Consider the following 24,591-nt stretch of genomic DNA (forward strand, 5'->3'; position numbering starts at 1 on the left):
AACAACCCTAAGCACACAGCCAAGATATCAAAGGAGTTGCTTCAGGACAACTCTGTGAATGTCTTTGAGTGGCTGCAGCTAGAGCCCAGACTTGAATAAAATTGTACATCTCTGGAGAGATCTTAAAATGGCTGTGCACAGACGCTTCCCATCCAACCTGATGGAGCTTGAGAGGTGCTGCAAAGAGAAATGGGCGAAACTGGCCAAGGATAGGTGTGCCAAGCTTGTGGCATCATATTCAAAAAGACTTGAGGCTGTAATTGCTGCCAAATGTGCATCGACAAAGTATTCAGCAAAGGCTGTGAATACTTATGTACATGTGATTTCTCAGTTTTTTTATTTTTTAATAAATTTGCAAAATCCTCAAGTAAACTTTTTTTATGTTGTCATTATGGAGTGTTGTGTGTAGAATTCTGAGGAAAAAAATGAATTTAATCCATTTTGGAATAAGGCTGTAACATTACAAAATGTGGAAAAAGTGATCCGCTGTGAATACTTTCCGGATGCACTGTACATGCAGTGCCTTTAAAAAGTACTGACATACCTGGAAGTTCTGACATTTTTAGACAACATTTTTATACAAATGTTATACAAAAGTTTATACAACAAACTGAAAACAGATCTCTGCAAAGTGGTCAAAATTACTTACAATTATAATATAAAAAGTAAATGATTGTGCAAGTATTCAATCCCTTTAATTCAGTATTTAGAAGACACACTTTTGGCAGCAACTCCAGCCTTGAGTCTGTATGTACAGGTCTCTATCAACTATGGACACTGCCATCTTTCCCCATTCTTTATTGTAAAAAAAATTCTCAATTGCAATGATTCAGCTACTCCAGAAAATTAACATTGTTGTTTTTAAGCCATTCCAGTGTAGCTTTTGCTTTGATTAAGGTTGTTCTTTCTTGTAGACTGCATTAGGGTTTTCTTCAGATTTTACTGTATTTTGCTGCAGTCATTTTACACTCACAAGCTTTCCAGGGCCTGCTGCAGAAGGTCATTCCCACAGCATGATTCTGCCATTACCATGGTTCACAGTGGGGATGGAGTGTTTTTGATGATGTGTAGTGTTTGGCTTACACTAAACATGATGTTTAGTATGGCTGCCAAAATGCTCAATTTTAGTCTCATCAGACCTTAGAACCTTTGTCCAGCTGACTTCTGAGTCCACATGTGCCTTCTACCAAACTCTATGTGTGTTTTTAACAGTTGCTTGCTCTTTGCCGCTCTCCCATAAAGCTGCAACTGGTGAAACAGCCAGGCAGCAGTTTTCTACTCAGTCCCTCCAATCTAAGTCACTGTATATTTCAATTCCTTTAATGTTATCATAGGTCTTTTGGTGGCCTTCTTTACTTTTCTTCTTCTTGCATGGTCAATGTGTTATTGTGGATGGCCTGCTCTAGGAAGATTTAGTGTGGCCATACTCTTTCTGTTTCTTAATGATTGATTTAACTAGATTCCAAGAGATATTCACTAACTTGAATAGGTTCTTGACTTCATCCCCTAACTGGAGCTTTTCAATCGCCTTTTCTATCCACTATGAAATATTGAAGGTTAAAATAACAGAATACAACAACACAGTCCGTCTTGAGAGGCGCTGCTATTTCTCTAGAATTATAAATTACAATGCTAGTAATCCCAGAGTCTTATTCTCTACAATTGATCGTCTGCTATACCCTGGTCTCTTAATAGAATGCCTCCAGAATACTTCCAGTGAGGCTATTGCTGTATTTTTCAATCAAAAAATTTATGATATTAGAAATAATATATTATATCACCCCAACACTGTGCATCCTCTTAAGCCCCAGTACTCCGTTCTAAACAAATTCAATTCTTTCACCAGGATAGATTTACCTGATTTACATAAAATAATTTCTCAACTGAGAACCTCCACCTGCGTCCTTGAACCAATACCAACAAGTTTTTTCAAAGAAGTATCGGACGTGCTAATTGATAGTATTCTTGACATAGCAAACTCGTCATTAGATACGGGGGTCTTCCCAGACTGTCTTAAGACTGCTGTAGTTAAAACCCTACTCAAGAAAAATAATCTCGACTCCTATGCTTTTGAAAATTTTAGACCTATTTCTAACCTTCCTTTCTTAAGTAAAATTCTAGAGAAGGCAGTCATTATGCAGCTAAATGACCACCTCAATAAACATGCTATTCTTGATAAGTTTCAGTCGGGTTTTAGAACAAATCACACCACAGAAACTGCACTCGTTAAAGTAGTAAATGACTTGCACGTAAATGCAGACAGAGGCCATTTATCTGTTCTCATCCTTTTTGATCTGAGCGCCGCATTTGATACCATTGATCACAATATTCTTAGAAATCGCCTTAGTCAATGGGTGGGCCTCTCTGGCAGTGTCTTAAATTGAATTGAATCCAACCTGGCAGGCAGAAAATTCTTTCTTAGTTGTGGTAATTATACTTCAAAGACACATGATATTCTATATGGTGTTCCACAAGGCTCTATCCTGGGTCCGCTGCTCTTTTCAATCCACATGCTTCCGCTAGGTCAGATTATCTCCGGGCATAACGTGAACTACCACAGCTATGCTGATGTCACGCAGCTGTATTTATCAATAGCACCTGATGACCACGATGTTGTTATTTCACTAACACAATGTCTATTTGTGTTTCTGAGAGGATGAGTAGTAATTTTCTCAAGCTAATTAAAGAAAAAAACTGAAATTTTAGTGATTGTCAATAATGGATATAATGAGGCTATTAGAAATAAACTTGATGCATTAGGATTAAAAGTCAAGACGGAGGTAAAGAAGTTAGGGGTAATTATTGACTCTAACCTGAATTTTAAATCACATATTAATCAGATCACTAGGATAGCATTTTTTCAATTGAGTAATATAGCAAAAGTTAGACTTCTTATATCATTGAAAGATACTGAGAAATTAGTTCATGCTTTTGTTTTCAGTCAGCTAGATTACTGTAACGCCCTTCTCTCAGGACTACCCAAAAAAGACATAAATCGACTGCAACAAGTGCAGAATGCAGCTGCTAGAATCCTAACTAGGAAAAGGAAATTTCTTCAGTTTTGATGTCACTACCCCTGCAGATTTTATTTTTTTCTGCAGCCGTCTGGAGTTTTTTTGTTTTTTCTGTCCTCCCTGGCCATCGGACCTTACTTTTATTCTATGTTAATTAGTGTTCTCTGATTTTAATTCTTACTTTGTCTCTTTTCTCTTTCTTCAACATGTAAAGCACTTTGAGCTACATTATTTGTATGAAAATGTGCTATATAAATAAATGTTGTTGGTGTTGTTATTTTCATGGACTTGCCTGGAGAGGATTTTTGGCTTCATTGTGTAGGTTAGGTCACAATACTGACCCACCTTGTGTTGGACCTGCATTTTTATTACAATCAATTGAAACCCCTCGACTTCTGACAGGGAATCTCCACTGAGCTTATTATGTGACTTGTAAAACCTATAAGATGCACCAGTGATGATTTAGGTGCATCGTATTAAATATGTGTGGTAGCACTGCTTCCTTAAAGTAAGGAGACCAGGGTTCACATCCTGGGTTCAAATCCTGTTTTCCCCATGTCTGCTAGGGTTTTCTCTGGGTACTCTGGTTTCCTCCCATAGTATAAGACATGCAGGTTAGGTGGATTGGCAATGCGAAATTGGCCCTAGTGTGTGGTTGGTGTGTGTGTGTGTGTGTGTGTATGTGTATGTGTGTGTTTGGCCTACAATGGACTGGCACCCTGTTCAGAGTTTGTTTCTACCTTGCGCCGTATGGTAGCTGGGATAGGTTCCAGCACCCCCTGTGACCCTGTTCAGGACAGAGTAGTTTAGAAAATAACAAAAAAAATGAATGAATATTAAATATGTATGTAAGCAATTATTTTGTGTTTTATATTTGTAATTAATTTAGACCACGTTGCAGAGATCTATTTTGACTTTGACATTAAAGAGTCTTTTGCTGTTGATCAGTGTCAAAAAGCCAACTTAAATCCACTGTGCAGCAGTGTAAAATGTGTCTCTTCATTTGTTTGCTGGATTGGGCCTCTGTCAAGGAGGAATTATTCCCTGCTGCTTGTCATACTTTGATAGCTCCTCTATATTAATGAACTGAAATTGAATGTAAAAGATAGCTATGAAATTACCACAATGCTGTAACCCTTAAAACACAACTTGAGCTGGAGGCATATTCAAATTGTGAACTATATGAATCTCTCTTTTAGCAGAATGCACCCATTAATTGGCACAGTCAGTCACGATACTTCAAAGTGTTATTTAACCCAAGCAACTTTTATATACACACTTCCACTTTTCTTAATGAAATAATTAAAATCCTAAAAGGGATTCATATTGAGGTGTTCTTGTTAACTGTAAAACTGCTAAGAAGTCACACTTTCATTTCTTTTTAGGGAAGAATCGCCATGAAGCCAAGAAGAAATTATATGCAGGCAATAAAACACTTGCTGCTTTATTCTGACAATCACTACCTGTACATATATGACATTGTGAAAATACGGTGCCATTTTGCCATGTGTATATGCCTGCTTACTTGCAAATTAAGTCGTCTGCAATGAGTCTGTAAAAAGCCAGTTTCCAGGCTGCTTTCTTATAAATAACATAAAAAAGGTGAATAACAAAAATATGTCACTGTGTAGGAACATAATTTGAATAGAAAGTATTGATTTCTTTTCCTTCTTTGTGAGGGCAACAATATTTTATTTGACATAAAAATGTATTTAAGCATGTTATGCAATACATGGAAATTAATAAATAATTAAAACAAATCCAACAATAAAAAATAGTTTTGCTGCATTCTTAACCTCAGTTATAGTTCCATTGGTTTCCAAGGATATTGTGTCTAATTTTCATACACAATGCACCACGGAGTATGACTAGAATGGTTTTCTGAGGTAATTATATCTAATAAAGCAAAGAAATGTTCTCTTAAAGGACTCCAGCTTTGTACTGTTGCTGTAACAAACTGTAAAAAATGGTTCACATGATATATTCCTGCTTGAATCTGCAAATTTTAATCCAGTTACTGAAGAAGACTTAACCTATTTGTGCTCTAGATAAATGAAAATATGTTTCTAGCTAGAGTGTACAGCTTTATAGTGTTCATAACGAAAAGTGTTTTTCTATTTAAAGTAAATACTTTAAAGAGAAATATTAAAAAGAATTTGTAGGGGAATAACTGGGATTTGGCTCAATTAAGAACTCTATGCAGTCTTAAACTTTTAGACTAATGCTGAATGTCTAGTCTACATACTTCAGTGTTACTTTATATGTTAAAAATTGAAGACGAGGGGCACAGTAATTAAGTAAATATTTCAGCTGCCTCACAGCTCCAGTGTCTTGGATTTCAGTAAATGTGACATGTTTGCATGCTTTCTCCAGGTAATCAGTGTTTTCAGATATCAAGTTAAATAAAGCCCTCTCAAAGCATCCATTCATTTTCAAACCCCACTTATGTTTTCAGCATTGGAAACAAGGAAAAAAGGCCACACCTGTCAGGAACATAAATCCCAAGACTCCATAATGTAAGTAAAGATTTTGTCTAGAAAAATAAACAGTAGTAGCAAAGCATGCCAAACACATCAGACATATATGCCCCATTAAACCTTCTTAGACACTAATTTAGTTAAACATTGCATTAACTGTTATCTGACATTGTAGATTTGCAATCAATTAGCACTAACACATCTCTCATTAAGTCTTATTTGTAACTTCAGCACTTTATCCTGACTTTAGATTCATATTACCTGTGGCAGGACCATCTTTTAAAGCCCCAACATGGTTTACTCTAATAGTCCCTGAGAGTCCTGCTTCACAGAGACCCTTAGAAAGTCTCTGGGCTTATTTGTGGCACCATTGCTCTCTAGTGATATTAATGAAATGGGAAATAGGATCTTACTTCTCCTAGGTGGAGCTCCTCTACTGTCATCACATGCTGAATAGTTTTCATGTTTGCACTAGTGCCCATTAGGACATCCTTCACCGAAGCAAAACCTAACCTGCTGTGGCTCATTTTGGACCTTTTCTTTTTATTGTACTGCTTTCTTAGAATATATGTCCCTGAAACACATTTGCTGGCTGGGCAACCTGTCCCGTACTACACTATATAATTAAATGATAAGGGCTGCATATAAAATGAGGGCAGAAATGTGGTCATGGTTTTACAGTGAAAAAAAAGTACTTATTATCCTAAGTATTCTAAACACACTTCACAACTCACTGCATACTTGCACAATTGTTCATATTTTGCACAGTGTAATTGCACAAAAGAATTGCACACATAATACATATTAATGATATTAGAAATAACATAGTACATCTCCCCAACACTGCGGAGCCTCCTAAGCCCCAGTACTCCATTATAAACAAATTAAATTTCTTCACCAGGATAGATTTACCTGATTTATATAGAATAACCTCTCAACTGAAACCCTCCACCTGCGTCCTTGACCCAATACCAACAAGGTTTTTCAAGGAAGTATCAGGCGTGCTAATTGGTAATATTCTTGACATAGCAAATTCATCATTAAATACGGGGGTCTTCCCAGACTGTCTTAAGACTGCTGTAGTTAAACCCCTACTCAAGAAAAATAATCTTGACCCCTTTGCTTTTGAAAATTTTAGACCCATCTCTAACCTGCCCTTCTTAAGTAAAATTCTAGAGAAGGCAGTCATTATGCAGTTAAATGACTACCTCAATAAAAATGCTATTCTTGATAAATTTCAGTCAGGTTTTAGAACAAATCGTAGCAAAGAAACTGCACTCGTTAAAGTAGTAAATGACTTGTGAGTAAATGCAGACAGAGGCCCTTTATCTGTTCTCATCCTCCTTGTTCTGAGTGCCTCATTTGACACCATTGATCACAATATTCTTAGAAATCGCCTTAGTCAATGGGTGGGCCTCTCTGGCAGTGTCTTAAATTGGTTTGAATCCAACCTGGCAGGGAGAAAATTCTTTGTTCGTTGTGGTAATTACAATTCAAAGACACGTGATATTCTATATGGTGTTCCACAAGGCTCTATCCTGGGTCCGCTGCTCTTCTCAATCTACAGTATATGCTTCCGTTAGGTCAGATTATCTCAGGTTACAACGTGAGTTACCACAGCTATGCTGATGACACACAGCTGTACTTATCAATAGCACCTGATGACTCCGACTCTCTCGATTCACTAACACAATGTCTTACTGGTATTTCTGAATGGATGAATAGTAATTTTCTCAAGCTAAGAGAAAACTGAACTTTTTTGTATTAGCAATAATGGATTCAATGAGGTTATCAGAAATAAACTTGATGCATTAGGATTAAAAGTTAAGACAGAAGTAAAAACCTTAGGGGTAACTGTTGACTGTAACCTGAATTTTAAATCGCATATTCATCAGACCACTAGGACAGCATTTTTCACTTAAGAAACATAGCAAAAGTTAGACCTCTTATATCATTGAAAGATGCTGAGAAATTAATTCACACTTTTGTTTTCAGTAGACTAGATTACTGTAACGCACTCCTCTCAGGACTACCCAAAAAAGACATAAATCATTTGCAACGAGTGCAGAATGCAGCTGCTAGAATTCTAACTAGGAAAAGAAAATCCGAACACATTTCACCAGTTTTGATGTCACTACACTGGTTACCTGTGTCTTTCAGAATTGACTTTAAAATTCTGTTTATGGTTTATAAAGCCTTAAATAATCTCGCTCCATCTTATATATCGGAATGTCTGACACCCTGTATTCCAAATCGAAACCTTAGATCCTCAAATGAGTGTCTCCTTACAATTCCAAAAGCTAAACTTAAACGAAGTGGTGAGGCAGCCTTCTGCTGTTATGCACGTAAAATATGGAATATCCTGCCAATAGGAATTCGCCAGGCTAATACAGTGGAGCACTTTAAAAAACTGCTGAAAATGCATTACTTTAACATGGCCTTTTCATAACTTCACTTGAACTTAATCCTGATACTCTGCATGTTCAATTCATTATAATAACTATTCATAGTGGCTCTAAAATCCGTACTGACCCCTGCTCTCTCTTCTGGTTCTTTTTCCATTTATTTTGTGGTGATGGCCTGCACCACCACCACTTGCTCAAAGAATCATGATGCTCCAACACTGATGGACTAAAAGCCAGAAGTTTATGTGACCATCATCATCAAGTCCTTCCGTGAGAACCCTAAATCCAAAAAGGACTGTTTCATTTATGTTAGGTAGAATGCCCAGAGGGGACTGGACGGTCTCATGGCCTGGAATCCCTACAGATTTTATTTTTTTCTCTAGCCATCTGGAGTTGTTTTTTTGTTTTTTTCTGTCCACCCTGGCCATCGGACCTTACTCTTATTCTACGTTAATTATCCATCCATCCATTTTCCAACCCGCTGAATCTGAACACAGGGTCACGGGGGTCTGCTGGAGCCAATCCCAGCCAACACAAGGCACAAGGCAGGAACCAATCCCGGGCAGGGTGCCAACCCACTGCAGGACACAAACAAACACACCCACACATCAAGCACCAATTTAGAATCGTCAATCCACCTAACCTGCATGTCTTTGGACTGTGGGAGGAAACCGGAGTGGCCGGAGGACACCCACGCAGACACTAGGAGAACATGCAAACTCCACACAAGGAGGACCCGGGTCTCCTAACTGCGAGGCAGCAGCGCTACCCACTGCGCTACCGTGCCATCCTTATGTTAATTAATGTTGACTTATTTTACTTTCTAACTGTGTCTTTTATTCTTCTATTCTTCATTATGTAAAGCACCTTGAGCTACATTTTTTGTATGAAAATGTGCTATATACTGTAAATAAATGTTGTTGTTGTTTACACTACTTACCTGCCGTTTTGCACTTTTTCTTATAGTCCTTAGACTATAATCTGCATTAGTTACAGCCTCACTGATGTGCCTCCCTCCCCAAAGTCCTTTTTGTTAGATATACTGTATATTTTAATATTTAGGTATAGGTATTTGTATATTTATATTTGTATATTTTGTATAGGGTGGCACGGTGGCGCAGTGGTAATGCTGCTGCCTCGCAGTTAGGAGTCCCAGGTTTGCTTCCCGGGTCCCCGAGTCTGCGTGGGTTTCCTCCGGGTGCTCCGGTTTCCTGCCACAGTCCAAAGACATGCCGGTTAGGTTGATTGGTGATTCTAAATTGGCCCTAGTGTGTGCTTGGTGTGTTTGTGTGTGTCCTGTGGTGGGTTGGTACCCTGCCCAGGATTGGTTCCTGCCCTGTGTTGGCTGGGATTGGCTCCAGAAGACCCCCGTGACCTTGTGTTCGGTTTCAGCGGGTTGGTGGATGGATGGATGGATATTTTGTATATATGTGCAGCTATATGTATAGACATTATATTATTTATTCCCCCGTCCCATTCATCTTCTTGTGATCTGTCTGAAGTGCTGTCTGATTGTGCTGTTGTCGTGTTGTACATTGCATCTTTGGTCCTGGAGGACGTTATTTCATCTAACTTTGTTTTAATAAATATGGTTGAGATGACAATAAAGCTCTACTTGACTTGACTTGATTGAGTTACAGGGGTTGTGAGGATCTTGAACATGTTCCTTTACATTGCTTTAGGTAGCTGGAGCCCATTCTGGCAGCATTTGGCACTTATCATCACACTCACTCACATCTATTTAATATAAGGCCAGCCTACTTAACATGAATGTTTTTGAGATGTGGAAGGAAGCTCAGCTGCTTCAAAAATCCATACAAAATGTGGAAACTCTATACAAGACATGACCAGATATTTTAAGGAACTGTGGTTCGATGTATCTATATATATCTATATATATAGTGATAGATGGCCAGGGCCCATGCCTGGCCGGGACGCCTCTTCACCACATCTGCCAGGGGGACGGGGGGGGAGGTTGGAAGCCCAGTATCTCCCCCTAGATGCTAGATGGCAGCCTCCCTGGGTTGCAGCGGTGCCTTGGACTCCCCCAGGGCTTCATGGGGGTTGGAGTTCTGTGCAGCTCTGCAGGGTTCTGCAGGCACCGCCAGGAAGTGCTGCAACAGGAACGGCTGGCCACTTTTGGGCACTGGTTTCACCTTACCCGGAAGTGCAGCCGGATGTCGGCAATCAACCACCTGGAGCACTTCCGGGTGCCTGATAAAAGGGAGCCAGCAACCACCACTCAGCGGCCAGAATCAGGAGGAAGAGGACAAGGTTGCCTTGGAGGAGTGGTGGTGCCAGAAGATGGGTTGTGTGTTGTGGTTTAAGTGCTTTTGGGACTGTGTATTGCCTGTGGGGTTCACGGGGAAGACGTGCCCCACAGGCGAAGAAAAATAAAAGTCCTTTGTGTTTTTACACGTGCCTCTGTGTCAGTCTGTGCCAGGTCGGGCGCTATTTAGCGTCCTTTTCACAATATATTGTTTATATATATATATATATATTGTGGGATATAGTGCTTTAAAGGAGCTGACCCGATACAGACTCACAGTGGAGACACAGGTAAAATGATACAAAAAACTTTTCATTTCTTCAGCTGTGGGACACATCTTCCTCATGTCCCACTGGCCCTACACGGTCCCCAAAAGGAACACAATAGAAAAACACCACAGAAATCACTCGTCCTTCTCCTCCACTCCTCCTGGAAGCTTTGTCCTTCTCCTCCCAACTCTGGCACTTTCAGTAGTGGCTGCAGGCTCCTTTTACAACCCACCCAGAAGTGCTTCGGGTGATAATTAGCCTAATTAAGGCTGCACTTCCAGTTGTGGCTGCATTACAGCCCACATGGGCTCTGGAAGCCGTGTGGCTCCCCTTGGTGGTGGCCACGAAACCCAACAGGGATGAGCTCCGGTGTGCCACAATTGTGGCCCCGTTGCAACCCAAGGGGGCTGCCACCAAGTGTTCTGGGGGACGTAGTGTGCATTCTATGGCTGCTCCCCCAGATCCAGTGTCAAAGGGGTGGGTCCCAGCTGTCTTCGGGAGTGATGTCAGCAAAGAGGCCGGCTATGGAAATGATGTCAGCAAAGGGGCAGGCTTCGGAAGTGACGTCAGCAAAGGGGTCGGCTCCGGAAGTGATGTCTTCTGAGGTGCCAGAACCTTGCAGGATTTCCCGGGAAAGGTCTGTAGGAAACTGAGAAAGACAGTCAGACACTCTGCCGCCCCCTGATCAGATGTTTTATTACACTTACACTTGCCTGCCTATGGTAAAGTCATCCCTGATGGAGGATCGCAGGAATCGTGGGAAAGAGGGGTCCTTTCATTAGATTGGCTGGCCCAGCACTGTATCAGTTGGGTAATGTGTTAGGAACGAAAGGATACCACATAGTTTGATGGAAATGAAAATTATCAAACCTACAGAAGGCTGAATTAAAAAACACCATGAAAATCAAAGTGAAAAGATGATGTGGCAAGCTGCTCCATTTTGCTGAAATTTCATTGCAGCAACTTAAAATCGTACTTAGTAGTTTGAATGGCCCACACGTGCTTGTATGCATGCCTGACAATGTCAGAGCATGCTCCTAATCAGACAACAGATGGTGTCCTGGGGGTTCTCTTCCCAGATCAGGACCAGGGCATCACTGAGCTCCTGGACAGTCTGAGGAGCAACCTGGCAGCGTTGTATGGACCAAAACATAATGTCCCAGAGGTGTTCTATTGGATTTAGGTCAGGAGAGCGTGGGGGCCAATCAATGGTATCAATTCCTTCGTCCTCCAGGAACTGCCTGCATACTCTCGCAATATGAGGATGGGAATTGTTGTGCACCTGGAGGAACCCAGGACCTACTGCACCAGCACAGGGTCTGATAATGGGTCCAAGGGATACCTAATGGCAGTCAAGGTGCCGTTGATTAGCCTGTAGAGGTGTGTGGGTCCCTCCATAGATAAGCCTCCCCAGACCATCACTGACCCACCACCAAACCCGATGTTACAGGCAGCATAACATTCTTCACAGCTTTCCCAGACTTTTCATATGTACTGAGTGTGAACCTGCTCCAATGCTGAATGCACCAGTTCTGGTATTCTATGGCAAATTCCAACCGAGTTTCACGGTGCCCCGCAGTGAACATAAGGCTCACTAGAGGACGTCGGGCCTTTTGGCCACCCTCATGAAGTCTGTTTCTGATTGTTTGGTCAGAGACATTTACACCAGTGGCCTGCTGGAGGTCATTTTGTAGGGCTCTGGCAGTGTTCATCCTACTCCTCCTTGCCCAAAGGAGCAGATACCAATCCTGCTGATTGGTTAAGGACCTTCTACGGCTCTGTCCAGCTCTCCTAGAGTAACTGCCTGTCTCCTGGAATCTCCTCCATGCCCTCGAGACTGTGCTGGGAGAAACAGCAAACCTTCTGGCAATGGCACACATTGATGTTTTTGGTCACAAAAGCAAAACAAAAAAGATCTCAGGTTAATGATTTCTTTGGTTATGGCTTCTGTTCAAGACTGTTGATGCTCACAGAACAACAACAACATTTATTTATATAACACATTTTCATACAAACAATACAGCTCAAAGTGCTTTACATGATGAAGAAAGAGAAAAGAGACAAAATAAATAATTAAAATTAGGAGACACTAATTAACATAGAATAAAAATAAGGTCTGATGGCCAGGGAGGACAGAAAAAAATTAAATCTGCAGGAGTTCCAGGCCACAAGACTGCCCAGCCCCCTCTAGGCATTCTACCTAACATAAATTACCTCAATCAGTCCTCATTGTATTCAGGGTTCTCATGGAAGAATGTGATGATGATGGTCATGTCATCTTCTGGCCTTTAATCCATCAATTTAAGGACATTACGGTGCTTTGATTAGCTGGTGGTGGCACAGATCGCCACCACAGAAAACCAGACAAAGAACAGAAGAGAAAGTATGGGTTAGTACAGATTTTGGAGCCACCATGAATAATAATGATAATTAATTGAATATACAGAGCATCAGGATTTAACTAAGATGAAGCTATGAGAAAGCCATGTTAATGTAATGTGTTTTCAGCAGTGTTTTAAAGTGCTCCACTGTATTAGCCTGGCGAATTCCTATTGGCAAGCTATTTCAGATTTTAGGTGCATAACAGCAGAAGGCTGCCTCACCAGTTCTTTTAAGTTTAGCTCTTGGAATTCTAAGCAGACACTCATTTGAAGATCTAAGGTTACGATTTGGAGTGTAAGGTGTAAAACATTCCGTAATATAAGATTGAGCGAGTTTATTTAAGGCTTTGTAAACCATAAGCAGTATTTTAAAGTCACTTCTAAATGACATCAGTAGTAGATATCAAAACTGGGGTGATGTGCTCGGCTTTTCTTTTCCAAGTTAAGATTCTAGCAGCTGTATTCTGCACTAGTTGCAATCGATTGATGTCTTTAAGGGTTGTCCAGAGAGGAGTGCCTTACAGTAATCTAGCCTACTGAAAACAAAAGCATGAACTAATTTCTCATCATTTTGCGATATTATAAGAGGTCTTTTGCTATATTTCTTAAGTGAAAAAATGCTGTCCTAGTAATCTGATTAATATGGGATTTAAAATTCAGGTCAGAGTCAATAGTTACCCCTAAATTCTTTACCTCCATCTTGACTTTTAATCCTAATGTATGAACTTTATTTCTAATAACCAATCACTAAAATTTCTGTTTTCTTTTTATTTAATTTGAGAAAATTACTATTCATACATTCGGAAACACAAGTGAGACATTGTGTCAGTGAATCAAGAGTGTCAGGGTCGTCAGGTGCTATTGATAAATACAGCTGTCATCGGCATAGCTATGGTAGTTCACGTTCTGCCCCGAGATAATCTAACTGAAGAAACACTGTACCTATGATGTCAGTCAAATAACGCACCAACATCATGAAACGCCCTCAACGTCAGTCACAAAATACCTGTTGTATTACACTAAGATTGGGGCCCCGTTACACTATGATTAAGATTAGGGTTGGGGGAGGGGGGTTATCTGACTTAAAGGGTGTTTTGAGACTGACGTTATGGCCATTACCTGACCAACGTCATAGGTATTGCAGGCTGCAGTTAGACCCATCTCCACAGAATGAATGCCGACTTCCAGCATTACAGGATTTTGTATACTACAAGTGGCAGAAGAGGTGATACGGCGGAAGTGTCATCAGTCATTTATCCAGATGTCCTAATTTCTATTGGCAAAACAGGAAAATGTGTTACTGACAGTGCCACCTTATCTACTTGAGTGGTATTGCACTTTAATAGAAAGCCCTAAAGACACTTCATATACGCACATGTTTCTCATATATTATCAGAAAAGAAAAAAGTGAGTGCTTCAGGAAGCTATGTTCCATTATGTGTTATCTTTTAAATATTATTTTTAGGACTATATTCATCTGCAGATGACACAGTACTTGCTCCTGTACTTATCTCCATTTATATTTATAAACCTAAGGAATCAAACAGAAAGTGTTTAGCATCTAAGTTCTAACAATGAACCCCAATCTAGTTGAGTTGAGATTATGTCAGAAGAATAGGCTTCAACTAAATGTAATTAAGTCAATAGAACTGTTCATTAATTGCATAGAAAACACTGACCTGGTACAACCTCTGGTGCTCAATGGCAAACACAAAGGGTTAGTGATGTAAAACTCTTAAATACTATCCCTGATGGCAAGGTTAATTTTTTATCCCAGCAGGCAATGTTATAACCCAGTAAGCATATCCTGGTCTGGCTTAAAAGGAGTCTGCCACCTCACCACGGGGAGTCAGAGTTGGGAGATAGCTAGGAGGAGATATAATTTTGTTTCATTGGCTGTGCACATTTGGAAGCTGTTGGTGTTAAATAAAAAAACCTTTATTTGAACTTGGTACGGTGTTGGGCAGTATTGTGTTTACAGTTCGAAGGCTTTAGTAATGTGCCTACGTATATATGTTGTTACAGTCAAGGAAAGGAGAACAGAAAAAAAAACAAAGGTTTTACCTTATTTGTTCCACAGTAGTGAAAGCAAGAAGATGTTTTTGGTACAATTTCACCGCTTCAACAAGGAAGACGAGACGAGGCTCTGGCAGCTTGGCATCTCTGGGGTTATAGAGGTGTACATAGTTTCACATCTTCTCATTGACTGTAATAACCACATAAGGTTATTTTCCTTTTGCTTAGGTAATGCCAGGTTAGGTACATTACCACAGGGGCCTGGTGGTGCCACTTGTGGTCATAGTATACTGTATATATGTACTAGCAGATTACCCAGTGGCTTCGCTCACTGAGTGGAAGGGAAACATTTGTGGCTCTCATGAAGCAACAGTATTAATGCCATCTGAACAACACATCCCACGTTATTTAAATTTAACCCTCTGTGCTTGGCAGTACTCACACATGATGTCCATTTCTCCTGTTGTAACTTTTGGATGCAGGCAATAATCTTTTTTAATGTTATAGTTGAATCCCTCCTTAAACAAACCCTGATACCTGTGTGACATGGTAGCCTGTGAATACTGCATCCGTTGAATTCGATTCTGTTCAGCACGCTGTTTGGGTGTTTGTGAGGCCGTCAATTGTGATTGTCGTATACGTTGATCAGTAAGCCTGCAAGCCTTTTCTCTCGATCTGCTTCTGTCTCACTTTCTCTGTGTAACCCGACTGTTGCAGGCTGTTTCTGTCTCGCTTTGTCTGTGTAACCTGACTCCCATGGTCATACGTAAGCACGTTGTTCAGGTGTTTGTGAGGCCGTCAATTGTGATTGTCTTATATGTTGATCAGCGAGCCTGCAAGCCTTCTCTCTCTCGATCTGCTTCTGTCTCACTTTCTATGTGTAACCTGACTGTTGTGGTCATACGTAATTTCCATTTCAAATGCGAGTGCATTATAATATGTTCTGTGGTCATACGTAATTTCCATTTCAAACGCAAAAAAAATTATATATATATATATATATATATATTGTGACAGTCAGGCTATTCTCCACCTCTCCAGCCCTCAGGTACGACTCCAGACACTGGAATAAATCCAAGACTTCTTTATTCAATTGGCAATAATGTACACAAAGCACCCTCTACACTACTCATTAATCACAACAATACACTAAAATATTCCCTCGCCCAGACACTGAGCCCCTCTACCTCCCAGCTCAGCTCAGTGTTTATACTGGCCCATAGTCCTTTTATACACCCTGACCCGGAGGTGTTCCTGCCCAATCAGTCCACAGTTCCTTATTTCTTCTGGGTCGGGGTAAACAGTCCTTTTCTTCAACCCGGGAGCACATCGTTTCTTCCTGTCACGTGACGTACTCCCGGGTTATAGGGCACATATGAGCCCACGAGCCCCCCTACAGCGACTCCCAGCGGCCCCCAAGGTATCCAGCAGGGCTGTGTATAAACACTACAAGGTCCATGATGCCCTGCTGGAACTCGGGGCACGATCCTGCTGTCGGGAGAGCTCCTCCTGGCAGCCTGGGGGTGAGGACCGGAGTAAGAAGCCGGCAGTCCTCCACAATATATATATATATATTGTCACAAAAACAAGACATAAACAGATAAAGGTTTGGGGCAGCCACCCATATAATATGGTATCCCGGCTGCAAAAGTCATTTTTATCCAATAATCAGCATACAACTGAGTCCAGAACAAGACTGAGGGAAAAGGGTAGGCTTTTAAAGGGGAAGAGAGGAAGTGAGGTCATAAGGATCGGGCCCATGTTCATCAATCATTGGTTCAAGCCTGGATGTGACATCACAGGGGCTGAGGCCAGTAAGGTCTACTTCCATTGGCTCGGTCCCGGAAGTGACGTCAAGAGAGCCAGGTGGAATCTCCCAGGAAAGGGAGAAAAAGAGTCAGTACACTCTGCCACACCCCGGCATGCCTCAGAACCGCCTTTACTAAAGCCCTTTAGCTGCCTCCCATGCGCACGTGTGTGACAATATATATATTCTCTTTAATAGTTTGTAATGGCCGACCCCTTACTCAGCCGGCAGCTACACCTCCAAGACCTGTGGCCTGGATAATTTACTGAGATGAATCTAACTATCAAGCTGTACCTCTAACAAAGTACACTTTTCCCCCACAATCGATGGTGTAAATATAAACTCACAAAAGCAGATATGTAACATTATACTGATTAAATGTATTAAATGAAACAACAAGACAAATGCAAAAATAGAAAGAAACTTAAATATAAATATTCCTCCACCACATCAACAATGAGACACCACCATATATAAATACAACAAACCCCTCCCTTGCCCCAGTAACATACAACACAAATAACAAAAATGAATGAGATATGGAAATGATCATGAACTTGAGTCCAGTTACAAAAACTGTCCTGAATACAGTTGACTGAACTAATGGTAAACAAAATAGAACAGCCTCACCATGGATCCTTGGTATGTGGTGGATGAAGAAGTCCAACCCCGGGGTCTCTCGTGATGAGGATATTGAAGTCAGTCCGGCGAATTAAAAAACAAACTGGATGAAATGCGCGAGGTGGAATACGGCAGGTATAGATGGCTCGTGGTCGTGAAATGAAAAAGTCTCCTTCTCTTCTCTTCTCTCTCCTACCCCCTAATGGCTTAAATAGTTCTGTGACGCCTGTAATTGATTAATAGTGAACAGGTGTTTTCCAGGTTTGAGGCTGTGGTCTTCTTCCATTATCATTTACTGATACACACACATAAACAGCAAATGGGACAATGGAAACGAGACGCACTCAGTACTGACATTTGACAACACTACCTATGTAGCCCTGATACAAGTTGTATCTTTTATTTGAGCCAGACAGTATCACTTTTTTCATAAAAGTATCTAATGATGAAGTTAATGAGCTGCCCATATGGAATCTGCAAAGCAAACCTATACATTGTGTTTTGCTGTAATCCATGAAGACAAGAGTTATAAGTAAAAAATAAAACAAACATTTGATTGCTTTTTTATTTGCACTGTCTTTTATAGTAATAATAGCTAAGTCTAATGGTACAGTTAGAGTGGATGGTCCTGTCTCAAACAGGTTTATAGAAGGTTTCAGATAATAACAATATGCAAACTAACCTTGTATAAATAAGCAGCTGATAAAATTACATTAATATTCTTGCTTGTACTACAATATAAACTTAAAAGAAAATCTTACAAAACTTTAGCAGAAGTTTCTGCAGTAGAAAAATTGTATGAAGCAATAGAAAATGCCATAAAAAGTGTGCTAAAACGGTTGTGCTCAAAATGCTGAACACAAAAGGCTTTGAACTTGTTAAAACAGTTCACTGACTTTTTGTATGACTGAGAATTTCAAATTTTTCTTCTGTCACAAGAACAGAAATTATGTGTTTTTCAAAAAATGAAGTGCAATTTATTTCCATGAGAGCTCTGGAATGAACAATTTGCTACCTGCTCTTAGAGGTGCTCCTTTTATTCCTATCAAGAATTTAGAAGGAAGTTTTATAATATACTTGATGGTGACTGTCACACAATAAACTTCATGTAAAAGCATCACAGTGGTCAGATGCCGTATTCCATTCATAAAAATGATATGCATAAAAGCATTATTTTTAATCGAGCAGCGGCCATGCATTCACTGAGTATATATTATGCATTTATGGATAGTAGTTTAGATATGCTCATTCCTTATTACTTAATAGGCAATCTTTAAATGGCTGCAAATGACTGCTCATATCCAATTTTTTTTATCAGAGAGATATTATGGTATAATTAGGATAACAGTTATCATAGAAAAATGGAAATAACAAATAATTCAGTCAAATTGATTGAAATGTAGAGTTGAGATGTTAACATGAATTTGAGTTCAATGATGGACCTTTTCGAATATCAGCCCTAACAATTTCCATAGCTTGCAAGCCAAAAAGCTGAGTGCATGTTTTTTTTTACCAAGAGATGTTAACACGTCTTTGAAATTTTTGAAAATGCCAGTGTCAGAGGATCTCAAGTAATGATGAAGATAATAGATTTACAAAGTGGGAGGGTGAGCTTTGAACATGATCCAATAGCAGCATGTCCAGTACAGGCAACCATTGCAGTTTAGCCAAATGAAGGATTATGTGACCATTGTGGAAGTTAAGACCCCAAACAGCCCTTCTTTGAATCAAGTAGCCAGGCAGGAGGAAGCTTACCAATGTGTCTTTATTTTCTCTTCAAAGAGGGAGCACCTTCTTTCAGCAAGCTGATCAGGGTATCTCATCCATTTTAATTTAGGGTATCTACATGAGATGAGCTGACCACTTTAGCAAATAAAATGATTATTAATACATTGGTTACATATTTTATGACCTTACATTTTCCAGTATATGTGACTTATATTCTAAATTTTGCCCCATACCTTTCCTAGCATACGTGACATAAAGTTACCCCATTCGTCCCTTACCAAGTTCCTTTTTTGTAGGGCATCCTTGCCTCATTTTATCTTAGCAAATTTCTCACCCCCCAACTCAAACTTATGATTTCCCTTTGCACAATAGCTTACTTGCAAAGTCTTATTTTACACACCTAAGTGGCTTAGTTATCCTAATTGATCTTTAAATGCCATTGATTAATACTGTGCAACCTAAAGCATATAAAAACAATCCATCACCATTGCATTTGGTCACTCAGAACTTTAGCAAGGCTTTGGCAGAAACAATTTCAACTTGCTGCAGTCAAGTGACACTTTGAACAGGAGAATCAGTAAAAAGGGAATTGGAAATGTTTTATAAGTGATGAAAAAAATCTGTTGATAGTGGCAGAAATGTAGCTTTCAAGGCATTCAAGAATAACTCCAAGACAGGTGATGTTGAGGGTGAAAATAGACATTTGCAGAAACTGAGGTTCAATGAGAAGTTATGTTCTGAGTTTAGCAGTTCTATTTTGTTTGTAATCAGAGGAAGGAAGTTACTTGATTGTCCATGGACATACAGTATGTCATTATAGTATGGAGATTGTCAAAGTCCACTGTGCAAATGGGAAACATATGTATTTCTGAAGAGCAATGATCAGCATAGGAGTGAAACATGAGGTTGGACTGGCAAACAGTAGCCCAAAGACAATATGTAGTAATTAAAATAAAGTGGACCATGCATTGAACCTTGAGGGATGCCACTGGAGGAAGGCTGCAGAATTTGCTTCATCACCAAAAAAACGTTTGTATGTGTTCATAAGAATTGGAGTACATCCAAGTATAGCATGTCCTAGTAAGTCTACCATTGTGATTGTCTTAAGGAGCTGTTGTAGAGTGTGATGAGCACTATATTAAAAGCAGCAAATGCAGGCATATAGTATGCAGCACAGGCAGTACAAGGGCCATCGTAATTCTTTTGAGAGATTAAAAACCTGACTAGAGAAACTGAAAAAGCATCAGGATAGCTGAGCCCAGACAATACATTCTAGCATTTTGTAACAGAAAAGAAAGATAAAAAATTGGGCAGATATTATCCAGAGCAGAACTTGGAGTAGGAACAACTTTTGGAGCTTCACCAAAGCAAAGACAGAGGCAGACTGAGGAGGGAAGTGGATGAATTGTGTGATGAACACAGCAACATTTGTATTCCACGACTTGAATAGATCAGTATGCACAGGATCCAGAGAGTAGGCGATAGGGCTGGAATGAGAAAGAAGATGAGAGACATTGGATGTAGAAACAGGTAAGAAAATTGCAAAGGATGGAAAAAGGTGGTGGGAATGTTAGATGGAACAAGATAAAGGATTGGAAAGAGTAGTCAGAGTTATTTTACAGTGAAAAAAGATGGCTACATCACAGCAATCCAGTTGTGCTTTTTATTGCAGATTGCCTTGAATTAAACACTGGAGTTGCCTTGTCCCTCTATGATTGCCTGAGAGAAGTATGCAGCTGGCTTAAAAAATGGTTGTTGGTAGGGAAGAAGTTGAGATATCAGATTTGTTTAAGAACAGAGAGACAACATGTCTGTCATTTATATTCCAATCTTTGACCAAGGGGTTTGTGTGTTTCTAGCTCTCTTGTGTACTAGAAATATGATTGTTTCTTTGGAAGAAACCTAAGTCATAACCATGGCTACCAGATTAATAATATGTGGGAAGGTGGATTTACAAATTTGGATGGACTCATCAGCTGTAGTTAGAAAGTAAAAGGTGAGTGGAGAAGAGGTCAGAGAAGCTTATAGTAGCCAGGTATATCTTTAAATGGCAGGTGATAGTAAAAAAAAACAACTGATAAGGTTGGTAGAGGAGCTCAAAAGAGACAGCATAACAGTCTGGAGACTTTCAGGCTAGATAATGGATATTCATAGGGACAATCCTTTAGCAATTCTGAGATCGACAGAGTGTCCAGGAAAAACAATAGGAGAGTACAAAGAGGTAAAGAAGCACAAAAAATCTGAAGCAGAAAGGCAATCCACACGTATGTATGTATATATGTATATTAAAGTTACAAAGAACATTATATGTGCTTGTACATGATGCATAAATAAAATTAGAAGACTCAGAGATGAAAGCAGAATTGTATAAGACTACATGAAATAAGGAAAGGGGAATAGGAAAGTTAGTAGCAACCTATTCAAAGGACGTGTAGGGTAAAAGAGGTAGAAATAACAGAACAAAAAACATCAGTCCTACCTCTATAGGCTTTCTAAAGTGGCATGTCAAGGAAGCAGTAGCAGTGGGAGGTAGCAAGCTGAATAGAATGGAAATTAAAGTGCCAGGTTTTTGTAAGGAAAGACAAATTCATATAAGAAAAGGTGATAATGGCATTAATTAGGAGAGATTTAGGTGAGGGAATAGAAGTTTAGGATTGAAAGGTCTTAGGACTTAGAGGCAAATCGGGTACTGGTGCATTAGCCAGATGATTATCAGAATCCAGACAAGCAGTGTCAGGAGAATGAACATGTTTAGTCCAATGTGAAGCAGGTATTATTTGTGTAGCTGGGGTATCTCCAACATCTGACAATTTGAGAGCAGTGGAGATCAGGCTTTACTTGGTCTCACTCTTGAACTACAACTATTGCCCGCAATGGACTACCATAACCAATCATCTATGGGGAAGGAGCAAAAACTTTAGAGAAGTTAGATTAGGAGCACGCATTGATACAGTGCATTGCTGCACACACCACATAACAAACTTTATATTTGTCAAAAATTTCGATCTCCGGTTTTTGATGGATCTTGATGTTTTAGGGTCCCCTGATACTGAAAACAGTGATATCTCGATGATGGGTGTGTGTTTGTGTGTCACAGCTTCTTGAGGATGGTCTAGAGCTAAAATGGCTGGATGGAAAAATACCAAACTCAAAACTTAAGCCTGCTATGAGATAACGATGTGCTTATTAGTTTTTGAGCTAAATCGTGCAAGAGAAAGAGGCAATCTAGAGGAACCCTTAAATACAGTAATTCAGAAATTAATTATGAATTCTTCTCAGCAATTGATATCATAATGACCTATTTTATGATCAGAAAGATCAGCATCAGAATGGTAAATAAGTATCGGAATGTTATAGAATAGTTCAGGTAACTTGGTTCCTATGGCGCAAAGCCTACTGACGCTCATGTCCAAATTTGTTTTTTTGAGGATTTATATGGCTTATTTTTTATTTTGATTTAGTTTGACAAAATTAATTTTGTTGATAACTTGATTTTTTTGTTTATGTGATGCTTAACGTGTACATGATCATCATGTTTGTGACAGTGAAAGTCACACAATAAATATTGTAGTAGTCACACCATGTTTTATTCCTCAGTGGATATTCTATGTTGTAAGTTATTAGTGAATTTAGGATCCTTTTCAAGTAGGCCATAGTGTTAGGATAGTTTTGGCTTCAACTTTTGAATACAATGTTGTCCATTTGATTGCCTTTTTTTGATCTTCTGCTTGCCCTGACCATGTCTTTGTCTATGTATATTATTTCCTGGTCTTATCTTTCAGAATAATTCTCCAACAAATCTTGTTTCTCATAACTATTGTGATATCCAATATAAAATTGTCGAAAAAAAGTAACAAACCTCAACATAAACAAATTTACACCAGGGGGGTATTTTCCGTACGTCGCTTAAATCATCCGAGATCAGGTGCATCATCTTGGATAAGTTAATGCCGGTGACACTCATCCGAGATAGGTCGGTTTTTCAAACGCAGCGGTGTAGTAGATTAGTCTAGCTGGATCTAATCATCTGAGATGATTGAAAAACCCATATATATTGAGTCTAGAAAACATGATCAGCAAGTCTTTGATAGGCTGCAACAAAATGACGAAAGAACAGGCGCATTCTTTCACACAAGTGGAGCAGGACCTGTTACTCAAAGGATATGAAGAATTTCAAGAGTTAATATGTACAAGGGGTAACACTGCAAAAGCAGCCCAAACTAGAAAAGATGGCTGGCAAAAAGTGGCCGACAAATTAAATGCATAAGTAGTGTGCAATGTATTTACTGAATGCAGCATTTCATTTCCTACATTAATTATTATTTAATATGTCATAATTCCAGATCAAACGTGAGCACAAGGAGAACATGAGAACAGGTCAAAGTGAAGTACAAGAATATACTTCAAACTGGTAAATATCGGTATATGACTATTTAAAGAATTGTTGACATAAAGAATCATATATAATAGAAAAACCATTCATTTGAAAGCTAATAAGAAGAAGGCAGACAAGCAACAAACAGGTGGAGGTCCACACGGTCCAGACCTAACCCCTGCAGAAGAGTTGGCTCTCCAGCAAAAATGGCCATCGACCGGTTTCTGAGGGCATTCCAGGGGGAAGCTCCTCCTCAGAACCAGTGGCAGGATGCAGTAGTAACTTCATTTCAGGTAAAGGATGGTCTTGCATATATTTTGTCCTCAATGTGTGCCATAGGTATGTCCCATTTAGCGCTCTTTTATATTTTGTTTTTTTGTTGGGTCAGTTGCAGGGAATGTCATATCCCTAGAACTTGTGTCTGACCACCGAGCTATTGACGAATGTCAAATATTTGATGAAGACACTGTGTCTGATTATTCATCAGGAGGAGAGGTAAATGTTCCAAATGTTTGAACAAACTCCACTCTGATCAGTCCCATGTGCTAATCGTGATATAACTGTGTTGCAGGAGCCTGTAGTCAGCACACATGTACCTTTTGGAACATCCACATCAAAAAAGGAGATGGTGAGGTTGGTTGAGCCATCTGTTGTACTTGATACGAAATGATTCAAAATGATATACTGTGTATACAATATAGAGAAAAAAGGCATTTGTAATTGTGTATTTATTTGCAGAAAAATGTGAGGGGTCTATACAAGAGATATCTTCAGCAGAAAGTCACGTACAGGAAACGAAAAATGAGGAAAATACAGCAGGACATGGAGCTTCATGAACTGAAGACAACCAAAATGAAGCTGCAGATAAAAATACTAGAAAAACAATTGGTAACAAAATTAAAAAAAACATGATGTGTATGCGTGAGTGTATCCTTAATTTATGTTCTCCTCCTTACAGGCTGAAGGTCCGTAATATATAATAAATCAGTTTTTTGTGAAACCACTGTTGTCTTTTTCATTGAAAATGTTGGGCCACAATTCTGTCTCTGACAGCTCTGTCACTGGTTTGCTCAAGGTGCACTGGATCAAGGTCATCATTAGGCTGCACCAAAACCTCAGGGACGCCCTCTTTTCTGATGGTCGCTATGTTGTGTAAGACAGAGCTTGCAACAATTATGTCACATGCTCTGTCAGGTGCAACCCTCGGCCTTTTTAAACATTGAAATCTC

General features: G+C 39.6%; 1 pseudogene; it reads right to left on the minus strand.

The window, feature by feature from the left end:
* The window catches only part of LOC120532035, a 77,920-nt pseudogene that overhangs the window by 52,382 nt on the left and 947 nt on the right, over positions 1-24,591 (minus strand).

Source organism: Polypterus senegalus, chromosome 7, assembly GCF_016835505.1.
Source record: "Polypterus senegalus isolate Bchr_013 chromosome 7, ASM1683550v1, whole genome shotgun sequence".
Taxonomy (NCBI): Eukaryota; Metazoa; Chordata; class Cladistia; order Polypteriformes; family Polypteridae; genus Polypterus; species Polypterus senegalus.